The sequence below is a fragment of the Ranitomeya imitator genome, chromosome 1 (assembly GCF_032444005.1).
Source record: "Ranitomeya imitator isolate aRanImi1 chromosome 1, aRanImi1.pri, whole genome shotgun sequence".
In the NCBI taxonomy this organism is placed as follows: Eukaryota; Metazoa; Chordata; class Amphibia; order Anura; family Dendrobatidae; genus Ranitomeya; species Ranitomeya imitator.
Genome location: NC_091282.1, coordinates 119,427,966 through 119,443,504, shown reverse-complemented (window position 1 = coordinate 119,443,504; position 15,539 = coordinate 119,427,966). Strand labels below are relative to the sequence as shown.

The window sequence follows — 15,539 nt, the reverse complement described above, 5'->3', positions numbered from 1 at the left end:
AGCGTCATAGGCTATGTTGTGAGGCGAAATTTTAACCCTGCGCGTTCCAATTCACCAAACAATTTTGCTCCTATCTACAAAATGGGGAAAAAGTGAAAGGAAAAGTGTTGGGAGGTGTCGCAGCTACAGCCACAAAATTTTGCACAGTCACACGTCTGGACCCCGAGAGCGTCATAGGCTATGTTGTGAGGCGAAATTTTAACCCCGCGCGTTCCAATTCACCAAACAATTTTGCCCCTATCTACATAATGGGGAAAAAGTGAAAGGAAAAGTGTTGGAGGCGTCGCAGCTACAGCAACAAAATTTTGCACAGTCACATGTCTGGACCCTGAGAGCATCATAGGCTATGTTGTGAGGTGAAATTTTAACCCCGTGCTTTCCAATTCACCAAGCAATTTTGCCCCTATCTACATAATGGGGAAAAGTGAAAGGAAAAGTGTTAGAGGCAAATTGACAGCTGCCAGATGTGAACAAGGGGGACTTAAAGAATGAGAGCGATGGCGCCAAAGAGTATATACCGTACAGTTGCTAAGGTGGGACCCCGACATGGGATACTCACCACACACGGGGATATGAACACACACAAAATGCACCACACACTACCACGTGCTTGAACACATATACCACCCTTAGCACACATTTCACCACACATACACCAACCTCGCCACATAAAAGTGGAAACACAAAAGTCGCCGCTCAAAACTCGCCACGCGCAAAACTAGGCTCACGCAAAACTCGCCACAAGTGCAAAACTCACCTCATTGAAAACTCGCCACACGCAAAACTTGCACACGCGGAAAAATTGCCACATGCACAAAAGTTGCAACACATGCAAAAGTTGCCTCACACAAAACTTGCACATACTCAAAAGGCACCACACATAAAACTCGCCACCAGGGGCGGATTATCAGAGGGTCAATATGGGCGGTAGCCCAGGGCTCAGTGGTCTGGGGGGGCCCTGGGCTACCGCACAGATTGACCCTCTGATAATCATCTGTGAATGCCGGCGGCCGCCGCCGCCGGCATTTATGTGCCCCCGCCGTACCCGGTGGGCAGAGAGAGGGGGCCCGCATCGGGCCCCTTCTCATCTGCTCACCGGGTCCCTTCCGGCGCTGTGGCGGTTTCCTATTGACGTGCGGGCGCGAGCCCGCACGTCAATAGTTAACAACAACAGCCGCAAGCCAATTGGAGGCTGGCGGCTGATGTCGGCCGCAGCGCACACGTCGCCGGCGTCTGACGTCATTGTCAGTCGCCGGCGAGTGTGCGCTGCTGGAAGGAGCTCGCCGCCTGGAGCGCGGACAGGTGAGGAGAGACTGTTTGTTTTCTTTTCTTTTTTGATAAGCTAACGGTTACGGACGTTGGACACACTGGGGGGCAATGCTGGAGGACACACTGGGGCAATGCTGGAGACACACTGGGGCAATGCTGGAGACACTGGGGCAATGCTGGAGAACACACTGGGGCAATGCTGGACACACTGGGGCAGATTGCTGGAGACACTGGGGCAGAATGCTGGACACACTGGGGGCAATGCTGGAGACACTGGGGGCAATGCTGGAGGACACACTGGGGCAATGCTGGAGGACACACTGGGGCAATGCTGGAGGACACACTGGGGCAATTCTGGTGACACTGGGGCAGATTGCTGGAGGACACACTGGGGGCAATGCTGGAGACACTGGGGCAGATTGCTGGAGACACTGGGGAGATTGCTGGACACACTGGGGGTAATATGCTGGACACACTGGGGCAGATTGCTGGACACACTGGGGCAGATTGCTGGACACACTGGGGCAGATTGCTGGACACACTGGGGCAGATTGCTGGACACACTGGGGCAGATTGCTGGACACACTGGGGCAGATTGCTGGACACACTGGGGCAGATTGCTGGACACACTGGGGCAGAATGCTGGACACACTGGGGCAGATTGCTGGACACACTGGGGCAATGCTGGAGGACACACTGGGGGCAATGCTGGAGACACTGGGGCAGATTGCTGGAGGACACGCTGGGGGCAATGCTGGAGACACTGGGGCAGATTGCTGGAGACACTGGGGCAATGCTGGAGGACACACTGGGGGCAATGCTGGAGACACTGGGGCAGATTGCTGGAAACACTGGGGCAGATTGCTGGAGACACTGGGGCAGATTGCTGGACACACTGGGGCAGATTGCTGGAGACACTGGGGCAGATTGCTGGACACACTGGGGCAGATTGTTGGACACACTGGGGCAGATTGCTGGACACACTGGGGCAGATTGCTGGACACACTGGGGCAGATTGCTGGACACACTGGGGCAGATTGCTGGACACTGTCTGGGGGCAATGCTGGACACACTGGGGCAGATTGCTGGACACACTGGGGCAATGTTGGAGACACTGGGGCAATGCTGGAGGACACACTGGGGGCAATGCTGGAGACACTGGGGCAGATTGCTGGAGGACACACTGGGGGCAATGCTGGAGACACTGGGGCAGATTGCTGGAGACACTGGGGCAGATTGCTGGACACACTGGGGCAGATTGCTGGACACACTGGGGCTAATATGCTGGACACACTGGGGCAGATTGCTGGACACACTGGGGCAGATTGCTGGACACACTGGGGGCAATGCTGGACATACTGGGGCAGATTGCTGGACACACTGGGGCAGATTGCTGGACACACTGGGGCAGATTGCTGGACACACTGGGGCAGATTGCTGGACACACTGGGGCAGATTGCTGGACACACTGGGGCTAATAAGCTGGACACACTGGGGCAGATTGCTGGACACACTGGGGCAGATTGCTGGACACACTGGGGGCAATGCTGGACATACTGGGGCAGATTGCTGGACACACTGGGGGTAATATGCTGGACACACTGGGGCAGATTGCTGGACATACTGGGGGCAATGCTGGAGACACTGGGGGCAATGCTGGAGGACACACTGGGGCAATGCTGGAGGACACACTGGGGCAATGCTGGAGGACACACTGGGGCAATTCTGGAGACACTGGGGCAGATTGCTGGAGGACACACTGGGGGCAATGCTGGAGACACTGGGGCAGATTGCTGGAGACACTGGGGCAGATTGCTGGAGACACTGGGGAGATTGCTGGACACACTGGGGCAGATTGCTGGACACACTGGGGCAGATTGCTGGACACACTGGGGCAGATTGCTGGACACACTGGGGCACATTGCTGGACACACTGGGGCAGATTGCTGGACACACTGGGGCAGAATGCTGGACACACTGGGGCAGATTGCTGGACACACTGGTGCAATGCTGGAGGACACACTGGGGGCAATGCTGGAGACACTGGGGCAGATTGCTGGAGGACACACTGGGGGCAATGCTGGAGACACTGGGGCAGATTGCTGGAGACACTGGGGCAATGCTGGAGGACACACTGGGGGCAATGCTGGAGACACTGGGGCAGACTGCTGGACACACTGGGGCAGATTGCTGGACACACTGGGGCAGATTGCTGGACACACTGGGGCAGATTGCTGGACACACTGGGGCAGATTGCTGGACACACTGGGGCTAATATGCTAGACACACTGGGGCAGATTGCTGGACACACTGGGGCAGATTGCTGGACACACTGGGGGCAATGCTGGACATACTGGGGCAGATTGCTGGACACACTGGGGGTAATATGCTGGACACACTGGGGCAGATTGCTGGACACACTGGGGGCAGGACTGGAGGCATGGGCAGAATGTAGACACGTGGCATGATTGGAGACACGGGGCAGAATGAAAGACATGGGGCAGGATTGGATCATGGGGCAGGATGGATACGATGGAGACAGATGGGGCAGGATGGGGAGATCATATGGTGTAGAATGGATACTCATGAGTGCAGGATGGGAGAACATATGGCTGGAGTCCTGTTACTGTGCAGAGTGACACTATATCGCCTTTTTCTTCGTGTTGTAATGTAGAAGTTGTGAAAAATTAAGTAATGTGTTCTGCAAGCGGAGCTCGATATAACTGTGTTATTTCCTGCAGAAACGAGTCCTGGCTGGAAGAAATGATGGCGGTCTGTGCTGGATGAAAGATGAAGGACTTCACCTAGAGACGTCACTGGTGAGTCAGTGTTACCGATACACTGACACTATACACTGTATACTATATACAGAGGTCCTGTGTACAATGTCACCAGTGATCACTGTATTACCTGTACATTATATACAGAGCTCCTGTGTATAATACCACCAGCGATCTCTGTATTACCTCTACACAGACACTGCATACTAAGTACAGATCTCCTGTGAATACTGGCACTTATGGTGATAGTATTGTGTTTTTTTTTTGTTTTATTTTATTACTGATCAGTATTGTAGTATTCAGTCACTATGTGGTGGTAATATGTGGTCTGGAAATGGTGTTGTGGTATTTGTCCCTTTTATGTGCTATTTGGTCACCAAGTGGTAATATGTGGTCTTGACATGGTGCGGTGGTATTTGTTCCTTGTATGTGATATTATTCGATCACTGTGGTTGTAATTTGTGGTCTGGTCATGGTGCGGTGGTATTTGTTCCTTGTATGTGATATTATTCGATCACTGTGGTTGTAATTTGTGGTCTGGTCATGGTGCGGTGGTATTTGTTCCTTGTATGTGATATTATTGGTCAAAATATGCCTAAATTGTATTGCAGATTTTAACAAATATTTAATAGGTTACAGTAGAGTAGGGCCCGGCCATTTTTCTGGAATAATCTGGTTCGGGTATATCATGATCCCCCCCGTCACATGACCCCCCCCGTCACATGACCCCCCGTCACATGACCCCCCGTCACATGACCCCCCGGTCACATGACCCCCCCGTCACATGACCCCCCGTCACATGACCCCCCGTCACATGACCGGGGGGGGGCCCACAGTGTCTGAACAGCCCGGGGCCCTGGCTACCCTTAATCCACCCCTGCTCGCCACACGCAAAACTTGGCATGCGCAAAACTTGCTGCACACAACTTGCTACACTAACCTGTCACATGCAACTCGACACACAAAAAGTTGCTACACGCATGTCCCCACACAAAACTCATCTCACAAAAGTCGCTACATGCATGTCGCCACACGCAACTCAACACACACAACTTGACACACGAAACTCGCCCTAAAACACACACAAGTCTGGTATTATCCTTCAAAAATAAAAATCTGATTAATAAGCAGACAAACTACAAGAGCAACAAATGTACCATAGAGGAAATACGGCAGCTGTCAGTCACATGACCTGTCTATTATGTGTATGTGTGAGCTAATATATACTGCCAGGGGGAGGGCTTCCTGTTGGCTGGGGATTTATCAGGCTGCCAATTTAGCTTACAAATACTGAGGTAAAAATACTGAGCAAATAACGTGTGGACGAGGTCTAATACAGGAGGAGATGAAACACAGGTATATACTATATACAGGGGAGATGACACAGAGATATATACTATATACAGGAGAGATGACACACAGGTTTATACTATATACAGGAGGAGATGACTTACAGGTATATGTTATATATAGAAGATGACATACAGGTATATACTATATACAGGAGGAGATTACACACAGATATATACTATATACAGGGGAGATGACACACAGGTATATACTATATACAGGAGGAGATGACATACAGGTATATACTATATATAGAAGGAGATGACACAGGTATATACTATATATAGGAGATGATGACATACAGGTATATACTATATACAGGAGAGATGACACACAGCAGGTATATACTATATACAGGAGAGATGACACACAGCAGGTATATACTATATACAGGTGAGATGACATAAAGGTATATACTATATACAGGAGATGACATACAGGTGTATACTATATATAAGGGAGATGACAAACATGTATATACTGAGGTGAAAATGAGAGGTGTGAGGTGAAAATGAAAAGGTGTGAGTGCAAAATGAGAGGAGTGAGGGAAAATAGTGGAATGATCGGAAAATGACAGATGTGAGGTCGAAATGACAAGTGTTAGGGGGGAATGAGAGGGGTGAGGGAGAAAATGAGAGATGTGAGGGAGAAAATGAGAGATGTGAGGGGGAAAATGAAAGATGTGATTGGGAAAATGAGAGGTGTGATGGGAAAATAAGAGAAGTGAGGTGCTATAACTAACCACAGATATTTACTATGCCCAGGCAACGCCGGGCTCTTCAGCTAGTATTTTATAATTCTGTTATACTGTGTCATGCAATGTACCAGGGCTGGACTGGGACTAAAATTCAGCCCTGGCATTTGAAGTCACACAGGCCCACTTGTCACATGGTGACTGTATAATATCTTTGTACACTTGTAGGTTACAAGAAGTGAGGGGAGTGTAACACGACTATATAACATATAATTACAACTGTATCCAGCATTACAGCTCAGCCCCCATAGAATGTAATGCAGCCAGTCCCCATAGAATGTAATGCAGCACAGCCCCCATAGAATGTAATGCAGCCAGTCCCCATAGAATGTAATGCAGCACAGCCCCATAGAATGTAATGCAGCACAGCCCCATAGAATGTAATGCAGCACAGCCCCATAGAATGGAATGCAGCACAACCCCCATAGAATGTAATACAGCACAGCCCCCATAGAATGTAATGCAGCACAGCCCCCATAGAATGTAATGCAGCACAGCCCCATAGAATGTAATGCAGCACAGCCCCCATAGAATGTAATGCAGCACAGACCCCATAGAATGTAATGCAGCACAGCCCCATAGAATGTAATGCAGCACAGCCCCCATAGAATGTAATGCAGCACAGCCCCATAGAATGTAATGCAGCACAGCCCCATAGAATGTAATGCAGCCAGCCCCCATAGAATGTAATGCAGCACAGACCCCATAGAATGTAATGCAGCACAGCCCCATAGAATGTAATACAGCACAGCCCCCATAGAATGTAATGCAGCACAGCCCCATAGAATGTAATGCAGCACAGCCCCATAGAAAGTAATGCAGCCAGCCCCCATAGAATGTAATGCAGCACAGACCCCATAGAATGTAATGCAGCCAGTCCCCATAGAATGTAATGCAGCACAGCCACCATATAATATAATGCAGCGCTGCCAAGCCCCATAGAATGTAATGCAGCCATGCCATGTAATAATAAAAAAAAAAAGACACTGACTCTACTCACCTTTCCTCTTGCTCCGCGCTGCTCCTGGCTCCGGTCTCAGCAGCTGCAGTCTGCCCGCCCGGTCACACAGCAGATATGACGTCATCGCGCACCCGCAGTGTAAGCGGCAGACAGAGCGGGGAATGATGGGAGAGGGAGTGACAGCAGACGCTCTCTCCCCATCATTGCATTCAACTGTACCGGCGTCTATGACACCGGTATAGTTGAATGTGGGGCCGGGAGTGTGCCGACAGCGGGGGAGTGTGCCGACAGCGGCCGGCACACTCGAGCGGCCCACTACTGCCATCGGCCCTTTTGGCATTTGCCAGAACTGCCCGATGGCCAGTCCGGCCCTGCAATGTACATATGTATTGAGAGATATAGGGATAATGTAGAACTTAGCCCAGTAGGGGGAGCACAATAGAATAGGATAAGGGTTAAGTTATAACAATAGGACTAGGTTAGTTAGGAGGGGCTAAAAGAGGGTTAGTTGGGGAGCTTCCTAAACTGGACAAGCTAAGTAAAATTATTTTGTTGAAAATGAACCTGGACTCTGACTGTCATTGCATGGTGCAAAAGGAAATGGACTCTCGGCCGTGTGAAATGGACCCTGATTTGCAAGTGAGTGAGCTACCTTGTGTTAATAGAGCAGAGGGCCAGGGTGTGCCAGTGCTACCACTCTCAACCACGACTACCCCCTGGCCTCTGTTTCAGAATTCCCACATATCACCACATAAGACCCTATTGCGCTTTTTTGCTCCCCAGCTCTACCTCCTAATGAAAGATAGCATAAGAATTAAGTCATATTTATCTCTATAAATGACAAATTGATCTGTCTTATCTGTCAGAAAACTGATCTGTCAGGTTTATAATGTGGAGAGAACTAAAAAGAGAGACAACTCACACATAGGGTGATATTTCACAAATAGGTAGGAAAAAGATGAGGTGTACGCTCCTTTATGTGGTTGTTTAGGTGCATATAGCTTGTAGAATGTCAGCTGCTGCAGTACCGTCTGCAGACAGAAGGATATTCTTCTGCATGTAGCATCATCTTGGAATGGGGAGTTAACACTTAGGAGTGACCATGCCGCTGAATTGATGAAGCTTGTTCCAAAGCACAAGGATGGCCAATCCCTTTCTCAAAGCCAACTCAAACCAACTGCATGTAGTAGTCATCACCCCAAACTGTTGATGTTTATAAAGTTGTCTTCCAGTCAAAATGATTGCAACCTGTGGCTTCTAGCAGATGTGGAAAGAGCAAGCCAATTATAGGGAATAGTAAGGTTTCATTTTAGGATAATCACTATAGACAAGGAAGAAGAGAGTTGGTTCTATCTTAAGGGGCTCCATCCACAACAGATATTGTGTATGGGGCCACTTAGTATTGAATTAATTCTCATCTTCCTTGTTTATTGTGATTATCCAAAAATAAAAAAAACTGAAATCATCAACTTTCTCTCATGCATGTGCTGGAATGCTCCTCTCATTGTGGCTTATATCCCAGAAAACAGAAGGATCTACAGTCAGAAATTGGATATCCTAGATCGTTATCTGGAGTGGCATGATCTGTCAGGGGAGAGTTGGGAGAACCCCGTACACTTTAGATGTCAGCCTAGAGTGCCAATTTAGCAGGTTCAGCTGATGTCAGTTTAAACCCAAACATACACATTAGACTAATGTTGGCCACACCTGCTGATATCACGGGCTCGGCCAACATTCTAAGTTGTATGGAAGCACCAGCTAACTCATCGTTGGTGAAGTTGTTGATCCAACAATTCTGATTTTGGACTGCCCATAGCTTTGTTCTCCTGGAAATAAGCCGTTGTCTTTTGGCGGCTTTCTCATAGAGAACACAGTAGGGCTTTGCAAAATTAGCGCTCCTATGTAAGGGAGAGATGGCCGAGTTGGCTGTCGACTGAACAATCCACCAAAGCATTGTTCATCAGACAGCCATCTAAGTCTACATGCCCACGTTTTCGATGAGCATTTATCGCGCTTTTGACCCTGCATATTTTTGCTGCTGCAAAAAATGCAGCATTTTACAATACCAGCAAAGTGGATGGGATTTATAGAAATCTCATACCCACTGTGCTTTTTTTATGCTGCATAAACTCACTTGCGGTGCATTTTTACAATCCGCAGAATATCAATTTCCCTTGCGCGTGCACTGAGTTTTCTGTGCGGAATTTCCCCATAGACTTGCCTTAGATGCGAAAAATCCACAGGTAAAAAAAAACGCACATGCGTTTTTAATGCATTTACATAGTATTAAATGGGAAGTTCTCATTGACAGATGTGCAAAGCCTTAATAAAGTTGTATGCTGGGGAGCCATAAGGATTTAGCTTTAGCCATAGTGAACTATTGGTTTCTGTCAGTCTATGCTCCCGATAAAACACAGCGGCGACCCAGGAGGTGCCGTCTATTCTATTCTCTCCTCTTCATACATTGTTATTCAAGCAAAACGGATAACCCCACATGCCTGCCTTCACTCCACCCCCACAGCTGCTCCAGGCTGCTTCCCACTATGAGCTGGGATTGCCCACTCCACTCCCAGCGTTTCAATTATTGATTACACACAAATCTTCCCTCCTTGTTCATTTCATCCGTACGCCTTTACCTCTCATCTTATTCAGAAGAAAAAGCATGTGTGTATGTGTGCGAGACACTTTCTTCCTTCTTTATACTTCTTATTCAGCACTGCAGCAGAATAGACCTGCAGAGTAAGATCCACCCAATGTGCTAGTCCGTCTTCCCTATTTGGTGGCCCGTTCAGCACTGAGAAGCGGACAGCTCCCTGCACTGAGAAATACAGTACTGCTGAGAATGAGCGGATAGGAGCAGGTGGACGAGGTGGACGAGGTAAGCAGGGTGCACAGGCTGCCAGATACTTTCACACTTGTCCATCACTTATCGTTAGGATGCTTACACTTTCCCAACAGCACAAGATATCGGGTTTGCATGATCTTGGTAACTTTTTGTGCATTTAGACAGATTTACTATTGGTCTATTTGTATTATTCTATGCCTGATGAAGAGACCTGAGTAGTCTCGAAAGCTTGCAATTTGTTACCATCTTTTCAGTTAGCCATTAAAAGGTATCAACCACTGAGGACTCTCAATTCTAAATATTATTGGTCTCTAAAGGCAACTCGCTTGTGTCATGTAGAGACTGGATAGCAAGGACTACATTAGTTCATTCCTAGTAGAATCTAGATTTTTAGTGGTTTGAGATCATTTTGGTTCACTTATTACAATGTATAGAAACATAGAGTGAAACCTCTTGGAGACAACCGCCCCAAGTTACATCAAAAAGTCTTCTTAAAGAAGATAGTCGATATGCATAAAAAAATGAAAATCTTTTGAAGGAAATCTGGTCTGGATCAGAGGGTGGTTTTCTGGAGAGGTTTTACTGTATTTAAAACCTTACCTGTACAGACTTATTCAATGTGCTCCTAATACTATTCTTAAATGGCGTGTACAATTTTCTATCAATGGATAGGCGTTATTTCAGGTAGTCTTTATGGGGGCAGTTTTTTTAGACTAATTTAGTTGAATAATACCATAGTCATGTGCTGCTCACTGAGAACAATAGATTGCATTAAACCACGCGGCCAACATCTGTGAGATATAGTACTGATTTAGTATCTCTTTAATGCATGGATTAATCTACAGACTATGCGTAGTGCTAGTTGCAGTAGAAATGATGAGTAGTTGTCATTATGGTGATGCACCCTCACAGTCAATCTTGCATCAGGAAACTTATTGCAGTCTTGTACCTGGCTCAAAGTGCAGGAAGCATGCTGCAGAACTAGCGTGCCTTCACTCTTCACTGCCTCGGCTGCCTGCAGAGCTCTGCTCTCAAGGTCCCTCCGGTAAAATAGGGGTTAAACAAGACCTGCTGGTTCTGCGGAGTCTGAGTCATCCAAAGGAGCTGTCATTTGTCAAACAACTGCATGGTGAGCCAAATGCAGAGTGTCAGGGCAAACAAAATCTCATTACCAGAATCAGTGTGCGTCAAAGGGTGCGCTGTGATTGATAGTGGTCGCTCTTCCTTCAAGTGGTAATAAAACATGGACCAGCTGAATTAAAACACTGATAGCGATAAACATTTTTTTGGGACATGCACAGGATAATCTGCAGTCAACTGCAGTGCAGAGTGAGGAGGATAACCAGGAACGTGGATAGTAAGGAGGGGAGTGGAGGGATTCCTGCAACTGCCGGCGTCTTACTGGAGCAGACATGTCTACGACAATCAAAAAGTTGACCATAAATTTTAGCAGCTACTCAACTTATAGGTTCTCAAAGTGATCTTGTGTTCTGAATGCAAGAAGACAAGATATATATATATATATATATATATATATATATATGTATATATATACATACATATCAATTACAATATACAGGGTGACCTCAGAGGTCAGGAAGGGGGTCATCGTGAATATAAGCCCACATGTCCAATTAGTATGTGGTGAATTACGAGCCTGCATACTTGGCGTCTTAGATTATCCATTTCAGAGACATTCCCTTCCACCATCACATCAAATAATTATAAATTAGATTATACACCCCGTGTAACCTTTTCTTCTAAATGACTAGTTAGCTGTGATCTCTGCAGCGTGTTCATAGCCTTTACCACTGAGAAAATTATGGTTTTCACAGTCACAAACTGAAGACGAGAACAATTCTTGCAGCCGCATGTTATAAACATTTCATATCCAAAAATCCATCCTGCATAATATATAAAGGATTGATGTCTATATCTCCCTATATTCTGTCTGGTAGCTTCCCTGATATTTCTTGGGGATGAAAATGACGTTTTACGAGCTTTGAAGGCAGACCCAATCACTCTTCGTTCTCATTGTTTGCCTGTATGGCCATTAAGACAAATGTTTTTCTATCATGTATATTACCAGATTCAATGAATCCATTAATAAATGCAGTATATACTACATATCATGTTGCTATATTATAAAATGGTCAGAAATTTTACATACAGCTTGTTCGGAAGCTTCTAGTGTTCTAGACCTAGCCCCGAGACTATACAGATTACGTCATCGGTGGAAGCATCAGACTAAACAAAAAGCTATTCAATTACTGTATATCTGTTTGCAAACACAGGGAAATGAATCCAATAACCACAAATGATTTTATGTATGGAGCGCCATTTCCATCTGCTGTGCTATTCAGTATGGACTGTAGCTAGGCCAAGTAATAAATCGACGGTCATTGGTAATAGAAAAAAAAATGTGTTTTTTATTGGTAACTAATTGTAACCTCAAAACTAGTTTTCCCCCTAATTTGGGGTTATACGGTGCAGTAAAAGTGACGATATATATGATCAAGACTGCGTATGTGCATAGATTATCTTCATATGGGACACGTCAGACATTGCGTATCCGTATATATGGAATTGCAGGGCAGCGGACCCTATTATTTCTCACTCTGCTAAAAACACTAAATCGGGCTAAGGAAAATAGACATATGTTTGAGAAATTGGTGCAGATATTTTTTACATATAAATTTATTAAAAAAAATCTCTACAAATTTATAGAATTTGCAGAGGTCCTTGACTTGTAAATTTAGCGTGTAAATGTACGTAGATGGGGCGCAGAGAAGCTCATTCTATAAATTCCACTCTACAGATCATGTATTTTAGGTTGCGGATTGCAGATTTTGGGGGTGTACAGACTATTTGTCAGGGATGTGGAAGGGTGCTTCCTTTGTCTATTCTCATTTTCACTTCTGTCATGTAATAGAAAGTGGGTGGAATTATTGAGAAGAAGATAAGTCCTCTGACTTCTGTTCCTTCACTTCTGACATCCATGACATCGTTCTAAGGTTTTACAAGCTAGTAGCAAATGTATGAGACGTCATGTAGCATAATTGAATTGCAGCAGACTAATGATAATTGTATTACTAGATTGGGACTATTAACTGCCGTTGAGACTGGAGTGTTTCGTGGCGTTGGCTTGATGATGAACATTCCCAGTCGCTGTGAGTCCTGCATCACATCATTCTGCGATACTAGACTGTACTGCAGAGAAAATGTCCACAATTCTGGATTGTGTCATAGATTGCTCACGCAGCGGTCCTATCGACAAAGCAGGTTGTGTGGAGACTCGAGTGTGGAAGTGTCGTTATTCAGAGGGTTGAAAGAAGCACACGTTGCTGATCACTGCTCAGTCCATCTTCTCAAGAGGTTCAGAAACTGTTAAATGGAGAGAATTTTAAGGATGGTAAATGTACAGAACGTTTGGTGCATTATGGAGAAACATGGAGGCAGGGCATTATATGGGTGTGTCGCATGGCATAATGCCAATCATTTCTTAAAACATTCCGGCAGCATTTTTTCTTTATTGCAGCACTGGAGTGGTGCTTCTAATCTAAGATCCATGCCCCTGGTCTTATACTGACCCGCTGCCAAATTCACCTTCTATCACCACCACTTCGGTTGGCCTCCAGCAGTTGGTGACTTGTCGGATCGCTGCAGTGTTTGTTAGGCGAGCCAGCGGTCAATTTTTAATACAAGTCTATGATAGCCTCGTTCTGGCCTCATTCTGATTCTCACAGACTTACAATGATAGCTTGTGATGTTACTTCTGACTTCCGGCTAGTCAGAAATTGGGGTCACAAGATGGCAGGACCAGAGCAGCTCCAATAAAAGACTATAAGACTAGGGTCAGGAATCTTAGGTTAGGAGCACCACTCCAGCGCTGAAAAAAAAACCCATAAATGATGAAAAGGTTCTTTCAGAGATACCAACATGGCTATAAGAGTTGTTTATTTTTAATGAGAATAGCTGGATCGGAGGTGGGATTCATTGTGCTGCTTGGTGGTCATCATAACACAAAGAACTGGATTGTGTATGGGCTTTCTTGGATTACAATTATGGGCATACAATTTAGATAGTTGTCAGCTCTTTTGCCTGATAGCTATTTTCTTCTCACCCTCAATACACATGTTCGTCTGAGCCAAGGTGTGAGTGGAATAAGAATATAGAGCTGGATGGAAAATAAGCGCCATAGGGTCTTATCCAAATTGCAATTAATAGAATATGGGCAATGGTGCTCACCTGGTAGGATTGTGTGATCACAACGGCTAAAAAGTTTTAGGCTGCTGAATAGTCACGGCTATTAGAACATCAAGGATTGGAGTAAAAATGAGTTAAACCTGTGGTGAGAAGGAGTCAGGAATCCAGGAATGGGGTTTGTTAGTCAATAAACAAGCAAACCGCATTCCCGGATTCCTGACTCCTTCTCATCGGCAGCGCAGATTTAACCCATTTTCACTCCAATCCTTGAAGGTGTGAATGAATAGAGGTCAGTAGGCGACCACCAGACATCTCTGATACTGAAGGATTAGACATGTTAAAAGGCCACAGCCCAATCCTAATTTTCGCTGACATCTGCTGTCCCGGGAGGGTCAGGACACTACCATGCACATTAGGTGTTCAACCATTCCCAAGCATGGTGTGGCACCCTACTCCATATATATTGAGTATTTTGAATATGGAGGTGCACCCAATTCCATTTTTATCACGGCCAACCATTCCCAACAAGATCGGCACTTTTGACCAAAATGAATCTGATGCGCTTAGCTGGCTTAATAGTAGGGATAATTATTCCCAATCTTCTTGTAGTTGAACAATCCTAAAGTTAAATTGTTTTTCAAGCAATTTATCTAAATTTATTGCAAGAAAAGAAGTTAATAACATTATGGTTTTACCCCCTTTTTCTACTACAGCCTTTCCAGGCAGAATGTGGTGGTGCATGGACCTCGTTAGTTTGGCATCAATGTATATGGAAGAACATTCAGTACAGGGTGAATTACATATGCAATCTGACTGGAAAACTTTGCTTCCCTGAGAAATCGGAGACATTATGGCCATAGACTGCTATAAACATTGTATTACAATACTGTACAATTCAGAGGCTGCTCAGAGCAATAAAACAGTCATGTATTATTATTATTATTATTATTTATTCCATGGAGCTTTATATGTGAAAAGGGGTCAAATATAGACAAATACAACAAACATGAGCAAAAACAAGGCACTAACAGGTACAGAAGGAGGGAGGACCCTGCCCGTGAGGACTCACAGTCTGCAGAGGATGGGTGAGGATACACTAGGAGAGGGTAGAGCTGGTTGTGCGGCAGCTCAGTAGGTTGAGGATCACTGCAGGCTGTAGGCTTGTCGGAAGAGGTGAGTCTTCAGGTTCTTTTTGAAAGTTTCTGTGGTAGGCGAGAGTCTGATGTGTTGGGGTAGAGAGTTCCAGAGTATGGGGAAAGCACGGGAGAAGTCTTGGATGCGGTTGTGGGAAGAAGTGTTAAGAGGGGAGTAGAGAAGGTGCTTGAGCCCAAAGGTCTACCCAGCAGGAAGAATCTGCATATGGTCATTCTGAGA

The 15,539-nt window shown here is 45.9% G+C and overlaps 1 protein-coding gene across 1 annotated transcript in view; it reads left to right on the top strand.

Moving 5' to 3' along the window:
- Positions 1–9,679: 9,679 nt before the first annotated feature.
- SV2C (synaptic vesicle glycoprotein 2C) overlaps positions 9,680–15,539 on the top strand; it is a 364,181-nt gene continuing 358,321 nt past the window's right edge. Inside the window, exon 1 of the mRNA XM_069750127.1 lies at positions 9,680–9,992. The gene's annotated coding sequence lies outside the window, so the exon portion shown is untranslated. The remainder of the gene's footprint in view (positions 9,993–15,539) is intronic.